We start from the raw sequence: 12,415 nt of genomic DNA on the forward strand, positions 1-12,415 counted from the left end.
GTGGGTATGCATGTTTTAGAAGTGTTGAATGCATGTTTGGAAAGTTTGGGAGGCAATGTACATGTGAGAGGCTGAGTTCTGCCATTTCTGGAAGAACTCAGGTTCGGCAGCCGAAGGCACTTTCGGCCGCCGAACCTGCTTGTGGTGGCATGTTTGGCCGCCTAAGCTTGCCCCCAAAAGTATGGACTTTCGGCTCTGGAGGGCAGTTTCGGCCGCCGAACCTGCCACCGAACATGCATGAGTTTCGGATCTGAAGAGGACTTTCGACCGCCGAAGGTGCATGACTTTCGGATCTGAAGGAGGGTTCGGCCGCCGAAGGTGCCCTGCCTAGCCTTCCTTTGCCTGTTTTGCATGAATGTTCTGAGGTGTTTTAGGGGGTTTTTGGGGAGTTGTTTAGAGTCATGTTAGTCTATGTTTGGTACCTCATACGAGTCCACCTGTGTAGGATCGGACCTGAGGAACCGAGGAGCCCAGCAGTGAGTCAGCTGCTTCAGAGTTAGATCAGAGTCAGCCAGAGGTGAGTAGAACTGAACTATGTATTAAAATAACAAAGTTTTGAGCATGTTTATGCATCACGAATACCATGATATATTTTAGGTTGTTGCATTAGAATCTCACGAATATGATGCATTGCATTCTATGTTGTTGATGTGGATGAATATTGGATGATCCATTAGCCCTCAATATGTATAATGATTAATGAAAGTCCAAGGCTGCCCATGTCCACGCGTCCTGACATTTTATATGTATGATGATTAATGAAAGTCCAGGGCTGCCTATGTCCACGCGTCTTGGCATTGTATGTTATGAGTAAGAGGAAGTCCTGCGGAGCTCCGTCGAGGGCCGGGCACATTGGATATGTAGAGGTTATTGGTGACAAGTTCATTCGTGATGTGAAATGTCTGTGTTGTGATGCATTCCATGAAAGCATGATTTTTGTATATGTTTTATTGTTCTGCTCACTGAGCTTTTTAGCTCACCCCCTTTCCCTTAACCCCCAGGCTTGCAGGTTCAGGATAGACCGGGGAGTCTTCAAGGTTGAAGTAGGTTATGCCTATGTAATAGTGTTAGTAGTGGACATGTATTGTAAAACAAAAAAAAATAGTTTAAGGATGTTATGTAATGCAAAGTAATATATTGAGGTTTAGAATTTGTGCTTGGCCCCAATGTATGATTAGTCCCTTTTAGTACATGATCTCTTATAATGAAATGTTTTATGATGAGAAATGATAGTCCAAGCTTGATGTATGTTATGATAACCCACTAGAGCATTTGATGAGGGCTCTAGATTGGGGTTTTATGTTTATGGTATAGTGCATGCACAGGTCAGGCTTGGAATATGAAAAGATTTAAATTTTTATGAAAATGTATGATCATGTATGGGACGTTATCAGGTATCCAACAGGTATAGGAGGCTTGCTACAGGTCCCGGCGGCCTTAAGCCGATCTGGATCCTAGCGCCGGTAGCGGTCCGGTTTTCGGGTCGTTACAGTTTCAATATATTTTACACTAAGAAAAGTAAAAGAAAATTTATTACTATACCATCATAAATTACACACCTATCAAATTGTCATGGTCTATCTAACAAAATATATATAGCCTGCATGGGTACAATATCACAAATAACCTCATTTACATACTTACCAATAGAAAATGACACTTTACATTGCTTATTTACCTTTGCTTCACTACTATTATTCAACCATTGAAGTCTGTAAGGATTATGATGTTTAATAGTTTTTAGTACTAATTTATCAACTAAAATAGCACTAGCACAATTAACTTGACTATCCGAATTTATTATCATGCAACAGACTTTACTACCTATGAAACAATAAGTATGAAAGATGTTTTCATACTGTTCAAATCCCTCTTCTTTAATAGAAACACTTAAAGTATATAATATCACTAAGAACTCTCCCTGAACAGGATACTCGAAATCTTTACATCAGAACAATCTTCTAAAAGTAACATTTCATCAAAATCAGAATTAATTTCAGAGACTATCTCATCTTCTCTCACTGTCATGGCATGTTTATTAACACACTCATTGGCATAATGCTCATGCTTTTTATATTTAAAGCACTGAATATCTCTAGTCCTATTAAATTTAGGGGCTGCTTCGTTTTTACTATGAGAGTTAAATATTTCTTTGGAAGGTAACGTGCCTTTTTAAGTTAAAGACTTATCAAACCTTTTAGGATTAGCCTTGGTATTCTATTTGGAACTCCATTTGTGGTTGCAGTTTTGAGCAACCCTATTACTCCCCCTATCTACTTCGGCCTCTTTGTCTTTCCACCTTAATGACAATGTTCACTAAGTCTTTCAAATCAACCACATGAGCAATCTTCTTATTTAGACCACTAAAGAAATGAGCCATAGTCTCGTCTTCCCCCTCTACTATGTTTACTTTGATCAGGAGCAATTTCATCTTCTTATGACACTCATCAACCAATTTTGATTCCTGAGTCAATCTTTGCAACTGATGATGGAGATCTTTATGGTAATAAGTAGGCACATATTTCTTCCTCATGATTTGCTTCATCTCTTCCCAAGTAGCAATGGATAACTCTTCATTCCTTCTCCAAGATTTCACCAGCTCATCCCACCATATTAGTGCATAATATGAAAACTCATGGCAATAAGTTTTACTTTTTTATCATCGGAATAACTTTGACAGTTAAAAATCATCTCCACTTTACGCTCCCACTCTAAATAGGCATCAATATCAGGCTTACTATTGAAGTTTGAAATCTTCATCTTTATGGAATTCATATTATTATCTACATAGGATACATGATCATTGAACCTTCTGACTCGGAAAGGGGCTGATTGTGCCTCATTTTCCTATTCATAGGATGAATCGTGTGTATCATCATCCCCTGATTGGACTTGCCCATTGAAGATCTAAGGTTGTCCTCAAGATTATCCATTCTCAAATTTAGCTTCTAAAAGCTATATATGAAAACTTTATACATAACTTTAAGATCAGGCGTAGAGCTAGAAGTATTACCAGTATTATACCCAAACATTATGCAAAAATTCACAATTCTTTCAATCACGTATTTAACTTATAAGCACTCACTTAGTATCTCAAAATTGTACTTCAGAATATAAACTCGATAACCAAAGTTTGTACGATTCAAATAACAAGGAAAGAAAAAAAAAAGACCTAACAAGAAAAGATAGGAAACAACACTAGATACAAATTGACCAAAATGAACAAACGGATTGATTTAGCACATAACAGTAAAATTTCGTATACTAAGTGTAATTAAATATTCAACAATATCCAGTTTATCAAATTAAGTGTAAGGAATCAACAAACAGAAAGACACCAAATTGACAAACTAAGAATCAAAATTGACGAGACGGATGTGCTTAATACGAAGTTTTCTCTAAGCATGCAATCCTAAGTTAACTGATATTAATATTGACTCAACAAAAACAATTCAAAGCAAGCAAACAAAATAGACACTTAAAACAGTAAATATTAAGTACAACTGTTTTGTGAAATATTATCCAAATTGGCCATAAACCTACTCCAAATATATATTTCAAATTCTAAGCCCAGAAATATGTCCAAGGTATATGAAATATAATTTATATAAGTGGGTATCAATATTAGAATGAAATTTCAACAATTGACCCAAAGTTACATTATTTTTTTCCTTTTTTTTATTATTTTTTTATATGAACAAAAGTAAAACAATAGAAATACTATTCCAATAGTATTAGAACGACAGATACAAATTAGGGCTGAAATCACAAACCAAATCACTAAAGATAGTAATTCAGCCTAAACAAGAATTTAGAGTAAAATTTGATTTGAACAGTAATTAAACAATGGATTTGACTCTAATAGATATTCTAAACGGAAAGATCACGAAAAAAAAAATTGAAGAACATACACCACATAATCAAAGTGATATATTTAGTCAATAATGAACACAAAATTGAATACAAAAACGTAAAGGATAGTTAAAAAATTACCACTAAGCCTAACTCTGATATCAATTAATGCAGAACCCCAGTCTATTAGAGACCGAAACGACACATACCTCAGTAAAAAAGAATTTAGTTCAAAAAATAATTATCCAATCTAAAGCACCATTAATTAATATGCAATTAAGAACATTTATATTTGATTTATTTTAAGAGCAGCAAGAACAAGAACTATACAAGTTAGTATTAAACCTTATTCGTGATGCAATGTTAAGAACCAAGATCTCTCAAACCCAATTAGGAACAAAAAACATATACTAACTAAATAACTAAATAAAACATAGTGACAACATCATAAAACCCATGATTTTTGCCACTACCCACTATTATGTATAGACCCGTAATTTATGCCACTACCCACTACTGATTATCTAATCATTACTGGATAACTATCCACTATTAGTTAATTATCCATTACTAGATAACTATCAATTACTAGATAACTACCAACTATTGGATAACTACTCACTATTGATTCAGTCATGAGGAATCTCTTTATGCAAATATAAAATTTAAACCGTCAATAATAACACATTAAGTCTAATTGATTTGGAATGACCAGATTATTCTTAAACTTTAAAATGAACTTGCAAAACTTCTATATATCCCTTTATGAACCATTGAAGTGTTTTTTTCAGACTTCTTGAATCTCAATCTTGTAATTGATTCTTAAATTAATGCTACCTTATATTTTTTATGCTGTTGGTTGTATTTCTTAAATGTTCATAAAATTATTTTAAATATTTGAAATATTTATTCTAAATTTAATCAATTGAGTGATAGAATTATAAATGACAGGAACCTCAATTTTGATGAATTAATTATATAGAATTTAAGTGTTTTGTTTAAAAATATAACAATCAATTTATTAATTATATTAAAAATTAAACTGTAATTTATCTTAAATAAAACAATAAAAATATTTTTTATTATTTCATTCTCCTGTATATGTTCTCGTTGCCCAAACAGAAACAAGCAGAGAAAACAATCATTCTTTCGAGGCTTACTCTGATAGCTACAGTTTCTCATCGATCCCTCACTTTGATCCTTCACCGCCTCGCGCTCTCCCACAGAGCACCTGCACCAATCGAAACAGACGTCCTATCAGACTTCCCTTCACGCAAAACCCACAATTATATGCTTTCACACTTGGTTTAAGCCCTCAAATCATCTGTTGATACTCGTACACAAATCCCGCGGACAACTCACCCTCAACCGTCAACCCGCTCTCCAGCTTCTTTTGACGGTCTAGATCCTCGTCGTCGCTGACCATGGAGACTAATCCTTGGACCTCAAGATTGGCATTTTAATTGCTAATTATGCTTTTTTATTATTTAATTAGTTCTATGCTATTATTTTCCCGTTGTATTCTCTTCCCTAGAATGCTTTATTTTACTTGATTGTTTGGTGTGTCTATTATTTAAGTTTAGATTACGTCTTGGTTTTGAATTATGTAGTGATAATTTTGAAGTAAATGAAGAGTGGATAATTTAGGGAAAAACTTAGCTGTGATTTAATGTTTGGGATGATCACTGATGATTTGAAGAAAATATTTCAGTGATCTAAGCTTGGCAGCGGAGCTCATTCTTTCATGGTTTTGTTTGATTGCAAGTCAAAATTTTTTTGAAACATGTAACATGATCTGGGGAGAAGAATAAACTGAAAATTTGGGTCTTGAACGTTAGAGAGATTTATCCCTTGATTGGTAAAATATTTTTGGAATTCAAGTTTCTCTTCCCATTGGCCTGCTTTGAATAATTGACTTAACAGTGTGAAAGGACCTTTTGTTTGATGGAATAAAAAATAGGGATGAAACTTTTAAACTGGGAGATAGATTTCTTAAATTTGATTTAGCTTAATGGCTAAAATCTAATCCACCTTATTATTCTTTTTCTTGATATAATTGACAGTTATGAAATATTAAGAACAGATATGAAATGTTAGAAGTTGATGGTTACTGCATTATAGGTTTGGTGATAGTGGACTGAAGATTTTGTCCTTGTCTGGCATTTAGCAGGATTCTTCATCGTAGGAAAGAGTAGAAATTAGAGAAAGAAAGGGAAGCAAGTAAAGTATAGAAGTATAAGAGCAAAACAAATATTTTGTATTGGTATTAATTTTGAATAGCCTTCACAAAGCATCTTGCCCTTTAGAGAGCAGTTACCAGCTGATGATAACTGCCTACAACAGGTATAGCTACGGTTAAGTAGCTGTTCCAAATAGCAAATCACTAACACAATGAACCTGCTTTTGAGACATCTATTTCCTGGTTATACTTAATTCATTCTTAGTCCTTATACAACTTAGTAAGCTATCACTTACTAATGTTTACTACTAAACTATCTTATATCTGATGTACCATTGATTAAGTATACAGTTGGTTGTTGCATTTTATTTTTGTGAATATCTTTCTTTTTTGTTTAATATTTAATTTGTTTACTTTACTCAACTACTCATTTTGTTTAATATTTAATTTGCTTACTTTACTCAACTACTCATTTTGTTTTTCCAAGTAGCATCCTTGGAGTTTGACAATGTTTCTATGTTGCAATTTGTTGATGCTACTTCATCCACAAATTCCTTGCTTGAAAGATATATATTTATGTCTTCTATTATAATTATGCGATTAATTTTTTGTTATGACTATGCCTTTGAAAACAAAAAAGACATGGACATAATACATGCAAAGGTTAGGAGGCTTTCATTCTTTTTTTTTTTTTTCTTTTAAAAAAATAAAAGTTGCTATTCTTTTTCCCATTGATTATCTCTAACAAGATAACTCCGTAATTGAAAACATCAAATATTGTGGAAAATGATTATTCCATTGCATACTTCAGTGGCATGTATTTGCTATTTGAATTTATAAGAAAAGAACAACAATTTCACCATACTACTAGATTGATCTAACAAAATAAATTTTAGAAAGATTTTACTAGTTGTTAATGTGTAGAGAAAAATAACATCTAAAGTTGGTGTAGATATATTTAGAATGTGGTTTACAGTTGCAGCAGTAAGCTAGGTAATCACATTTATATAATCAAGCAACTCTATTTATATTTGCTTCCCTTTTATGTTTACAAAAAATCATATTTTCAAAGTTTGATATCTTTGGATTTATGTCATAGTTGATAAAAAATATTTCTGGTATGTCATAGTTGATAAAAAATATTTCTGTTTTTTAGGTCCTTGTGAATAATATAGAGACAAAAATCTTCATATATCAGAGGCTTCTGACAAATCCTTTAACAATGCTAATATGTCTTTGCCAATTAAGTTGAACATCCTCGCAAGGATCTGCAGATTAATAAGAAAAATTCAAACTACTTGAGATTTCTGAATTCTTATTTTAGTATTAAATAGTAGGTAGTTTGAATCTAAGCTTGCAACTATTAACATCAAGGCTTTTGTTGAGCATGTATTCGTAAATGAGTAATTTCTCATTGTTTTTTGCAAGTTGGTTTCCAGGAGTATGACGAGATTTATACATTGCAATTTGGCAGTTAAAGTGGACTTTTCATTTATGAATTTCTTTAACATTTAAGCAAAAGTTCTTGGAAAGCTTTTTTCTTTCCCATCTTCTGATGTACCCTAATAGTATTTTGAATATTATGCAAATGCAATTGTAGAAATCAAAACATGTATTGGAGGGTTCTTTATAATTTAAAAAGTGGTTTTTCCCCCTTTCTAAAAGTACTACGTACCAATCACATGAGATCTTAGACATCTTGCATAAAGCTACATAACATTTATATGAAGAAAATAAACTTGGACAACATGGGTTGGCCTAGTCTATAAGGTAATTCATAGTCTTGGGCTTAATATCTCCAAAACCCATATGGAAATGATTTTCTCGATTTTCCTCTTGGTCATTATCTCTAATAGTTGCTTGTCCTTCCTCTTGGTCATTATCTCTAATAGTTGCTTGTCCTAAGTCAATTAATTGAAAATTGAGTTAGAGTGAAAGGAAATAGCCAAGAGATTCATGATAAGAGGGAAAAGTGAGTAATGATTTTTATTTGATTCTCTTAGACATCCTGCATGAAGCTACATAACATTTTTCTGAAGAAAATAAACTTGGACAGGTTAGGTTGGCCTACTCTATAACCTAATCATATTCTTGAGCTTAATAACTCTAATGATATAGAGCTCATATGATCGATACCAATAATTTCTGGAAAGAAATTATTTTTGAAGGATAAAGAATCTTCAATGTGCATATTGTGTTTTCTTTAGTTGTATATTGCATACTTTTAAATATGCTATTAAGCTGCATTAGAAGATGGCCAAGAAATTGCAGTCAAAAGGCTTTTAAGAATTTCTGTTCAAGAACCAAAAGGATTCATGAATGAAGTCTCTTTAGTTGCAAATAAAAATCTTGTTGGATTTTTGGGATGTTGCTTGCAAAAAAATGAAAAGTTGGTCTTCTATGGGTACATGCCCAACAAAAGTCTTGATGTCTTTCTTTCTGGTTGTACACTGAGACTCAAACTACCTAATAATTAATGTTGAGGTAGAAATTATAACTAGTTTGAACAATTTTTATTGATATTTTGCAAATTTTAATACAGGATGTTCAATTTTACTATCAAAAACCTTTTAGCATTATTATGAAGTTGCTAATGGCCTCCTATATTGTATGAAGGTTTTTTGTCATGATTATCTAAGGTCTAAAGTACTTGAAAACCTACAATATTTTGTTTGACTCTAACATGAATTCGTAGATATCAAACTTCAGAACAATAAGGAATTTTGGTGAAAACAAAGTGAGGCTAATACAAGTAGAGTTTTTGGAGCTAAAGTGTTATTACGTTGCTTACTATCCTTTAAATATATTCTACACTCACATTAGATGTTATCATTCTCTCCAAAGTAATGACGGCTAAAACCTTTTCTATTGCTTATTTTTGAGATTAGATCCATCTAATATTGTTATGAAATCTGTTCTTTTATGGATTCAAATAGCATAAACATAGCCTTTGAGTATGCAAGTGGAGCATTAATTTCCATAAAATTATTAGTTTTGAAGTCATTTTATTGGAGATATTAATGGGAAGAAGAACAGTGGCTTTTCTTAGAAGAGGGTAAACCTCCTTAATTTTGTTAGTAATTTGCCGCTTTTTTTCAAGGCAACGATTGTAGCATTAATAGTCTAATTCTATTGGAGTTGCCATGGATACTGTGGTCTAATAACCTAGTATAGGAGCTAATAGGTCCATTGACTGGAGTTGAGTGTGGTCTCCAAGGTGCTGAAATATTTTCACATTGGATTATTGTGTGTTCTTGAAGATCCAGCAGACAGACCCACATCTCTTGTTGTTACATTGGCAAGTGAATATTAACCTTCCTCAATCCTCAGGCCAGCTCATAGCAAGATTATCTATCTCCCTCAAATCAGAAATTTTGTTTCTGTTAGTCAGGAATTTTTTTCAATATATGCCCATGACGGTGTGCCTGTGTAATTCTACAAATGCGATTAAGTTTTTTATTTGGCATCTGGTTCTCATCTCTTAGTAATAATGTTTGCAGATATCCTTTGGTTATTGAAATAACATGCAGTGAAGCGCAAGTGCAGCCTTCAAACTAAGATTTATATTTAAAACGAGTTTTCTAATTAATGCCCTTAAAATACTGATTAATGGGTGATTATCCTAGTTTTAAGATCTTCCTAGTATATGTTATGGAGATATGCATAGCTTATTTATTCTGTCATTGTTAGATAGCTTTCTGTTAGTTTGTTAGGTAGTTAAGTCCATGTGAGCAAACCTTTAGTAGATTACTTTTACATGTAATATAAATCTACTTTTATGCTCTGTAGTACTGGTAATTTCTTTTTTCAGTACATTCATATTTTCATATGGTATCAGAACACATCTTTTTTCTCTTTCTTTTTCCCCAAAAATTGTATCAGTTTATTTTTCTCTTGAAGTTTTTCTTCTTCTGCTAGATTTGTATCTGTCATCTTTTTCCCTTGAAGCTTTACTTCCTCTGTATTAAGTGGTGGAAATTTCAGGTGGAGTAGATGCCGGTGGCAATAGTGGAATCAAAAGTCATAATATCACAGTGGAGATTTGTCATCCTCTCCATCTGTTGCCTTCTGATAAACCAGGAGTAATGATTCTCTTGATCATGGAAGCAATCAATGATTGTAGCCCTTGAAATAAGATCACACTAGTAGAGCAGTGTGATTAAAGAAATATCAGGGCAGCTTCTGTTTTATATTGTGCCACAGCAGCTGAATTTGGATTGCATCGGGAGCTCCTTTTGAGGTAAAAATGCAACATGAATGACGAATCTTTCAATTAGAAATTTATGGTAGACAACAGGGAGATGATTCAATATCTGTATATTTTTTCAAGATTATTGAAAAAGATATGGGATGAGTTGACAGAATTGACTCTGGAAATTATTTGCCTTCACCTGGTTCTTTTGTTCATTGTCTCGAGTTTTTGATGGGATTAAATGAAAGTTATGGAGTTGCAAGGAACCAGATCTTGTTAATGGATCCATTGCCCTAAGTGGATTTATACAAAGCTAATTCAAGAAAAATCTCAACGTAGCATTTGTGCTTCTCCACCTTCTCAGTCTACTGCTGCTTTGATATCACAAAGGTCTCAGTTTTCTGGAACTTGTGATAAAACTCGGAATTTTCAGAGAAATCAATACAATAAAACAGGCCATTTGTGAACATTGCGATACAAAGGGCATCAGAATGATAAATGTTCATTTTCATATTACAGGCCTTTTCTTCAAATTAAAAGTTCAGTAATAATATTATTTGCGGATTTGCTGCTGCTCAATCTAATTTTTCTTTTGGCTAGCCACAATCAATACGACAAGCTGCAGAAGTGGTTCAAGGGCTAGTGGACTCTGGTCTTTCTGCTGTATTACCTCCAGGTGATCCCTTAACGCCAGCTCAGATTCAACACTTGGTCACATGCTTGCGGAAGATGAATGTTTCTCCAGTTACACATACTTCAGCAGCAAACATTGGTGTAAGCAGGCTCATCTTCCTCATCTTCAGGTTCTATCGCCAACATTGCAAGTAATATTATTCATTCATTGTCTTGTATTCATGTCAAACTCTTCTTGATAGTGGGTGCATCCGATCACATAACCAACCTATCCTCCCTCCTACATAACAAGAAACCTTCTCATACAAATTCCCAAATATTACCAAACGGTTCCTTGGCCCCTATCATGTATAGTGATGTATACCTCAGACCAACCTGATCTTAAAAAAATGTTTTCCGTTGCCCTCTTAGCAAAATAACCTAAGACCTACCATGTCATCTATTTTTCATCTGATTCATGTAAAGTGCAGGACCATATAAAGGAGATATTGGGGATTGTTGAGCAATAGCAAGGGTTTATCTTTTCAAAGACCTTAGACTGATAAACCAATTTCCAACTCTGCTTGTAGACCAGATTCAGTTTGTAAAACCGTTTCTGCTAGTGTTGATGATCTTACTTGGTGGCATGTATGCGTAGGCGATGCTTCTTTTTCCAAATTGAAGAATTTGTTTCCAGATTCTCAGATTTCAAATTAAACTGAAATTTGTCCAGTTCGTTTCTTAGCAAAACAACATGCATTACCATTTCCCAGAAGTGTTACTATTTCAAGTATTCCATTTAACAAGCTTGCTTCATATGGATGTATGGGTACCTTTAGAATTCCTTCTCGCACAGAAGCTCAATGTTTTCTTACTGTTGTAGAATGTCGAGTGCTATAACATGATATTTGCGACTTATCGTTTTGGCGCACCTCTACGCGCACATACCAGAACCAGTGCCGCTAGCTCTGGTATAATATCATTCTCCATGCCCAAAAGGTAATAATCAATATGATGCATGCGTGTAAATGGGGTATGGTGATTGATTTGAATAAAAAAACTTTATACATAACTGACTTTTGGTTCGCAGATTCTAGTGTCCACATGTAGAAAATTGAAGCAGTTTGTTGAAAGAAATTGAAAAATAAAATTTTGTATTCCAGTTTTCCAAGTGGAGAATCAGAAAATCGATTTTTCAATTTTTTAATATTTAACTAAGATTTGAAAAATAATATTTGAAAAATAATCTTAAAATGTTATGTTTTCCATTGTTTTCCTTTATAATAATAATAATAATTTTGTTTCATGACTGATTATCAAAGGGAAACAATAACTATTTTATAAAAATATATATAATATTTTTATAATTAGACTAAATAGTTATTTTAAAATATATTTAAAATTAATTATATTATTATAGAATAAATTATTAGTACATTGTAAAAATATAAATTTTAAATATTTTTTAATAATTTATTTTTTTTAATTAAGAAACTTATAAGTATTTTTTTATAATTTTAAATTTAAAATAATTTTTTTATTATTATGGGTGAAGGTTGATGTCACGATCTAATGATGTG

At 32.9% G+C, this 12,415-nt stretch overlaps 1 long non-coding RNA gene across 2 annotated transcripts; it reads left to right on the forward strand.

Moving 5' to 3' along the window:
• The first annotated feature begins 4,960 nt into the window (after nt 1–4,960).
• LOC110630786 lies at nt 4,961–11,651 on the forward strand. Of its 2 annotated transcripts, none has more exons than XR_002490416.2 (2): nt 4,961–10,723; nt 10,824–11,651. It is a non-coding gene; the product is annotated as an uncharacterized LOC110630786 (long non-coding RNA). The 2 variants fall into 2 exon arrangements; XR_002490417.2 differs by having other exon boundaries at nt 4,961–10,271.
• Nucleotides 11,652–12,415: the final 764 nt, after the last annotated feature.

Source organism: Manihot esculenta, chromosome 14 (assembly GCF_001659605.2).
Source record: "Manihot esculenta cultivar AM560-2 chromosome 14, M.esculenta_v8, whole genome shotgun sequence".
Lineage (NCBI taxonomy): Eukaryota > Viridiplantae > Streptophyta > Magnoliopsida > Malpighiales > Euphorbiaceae > Manihot > Manihot esculenta.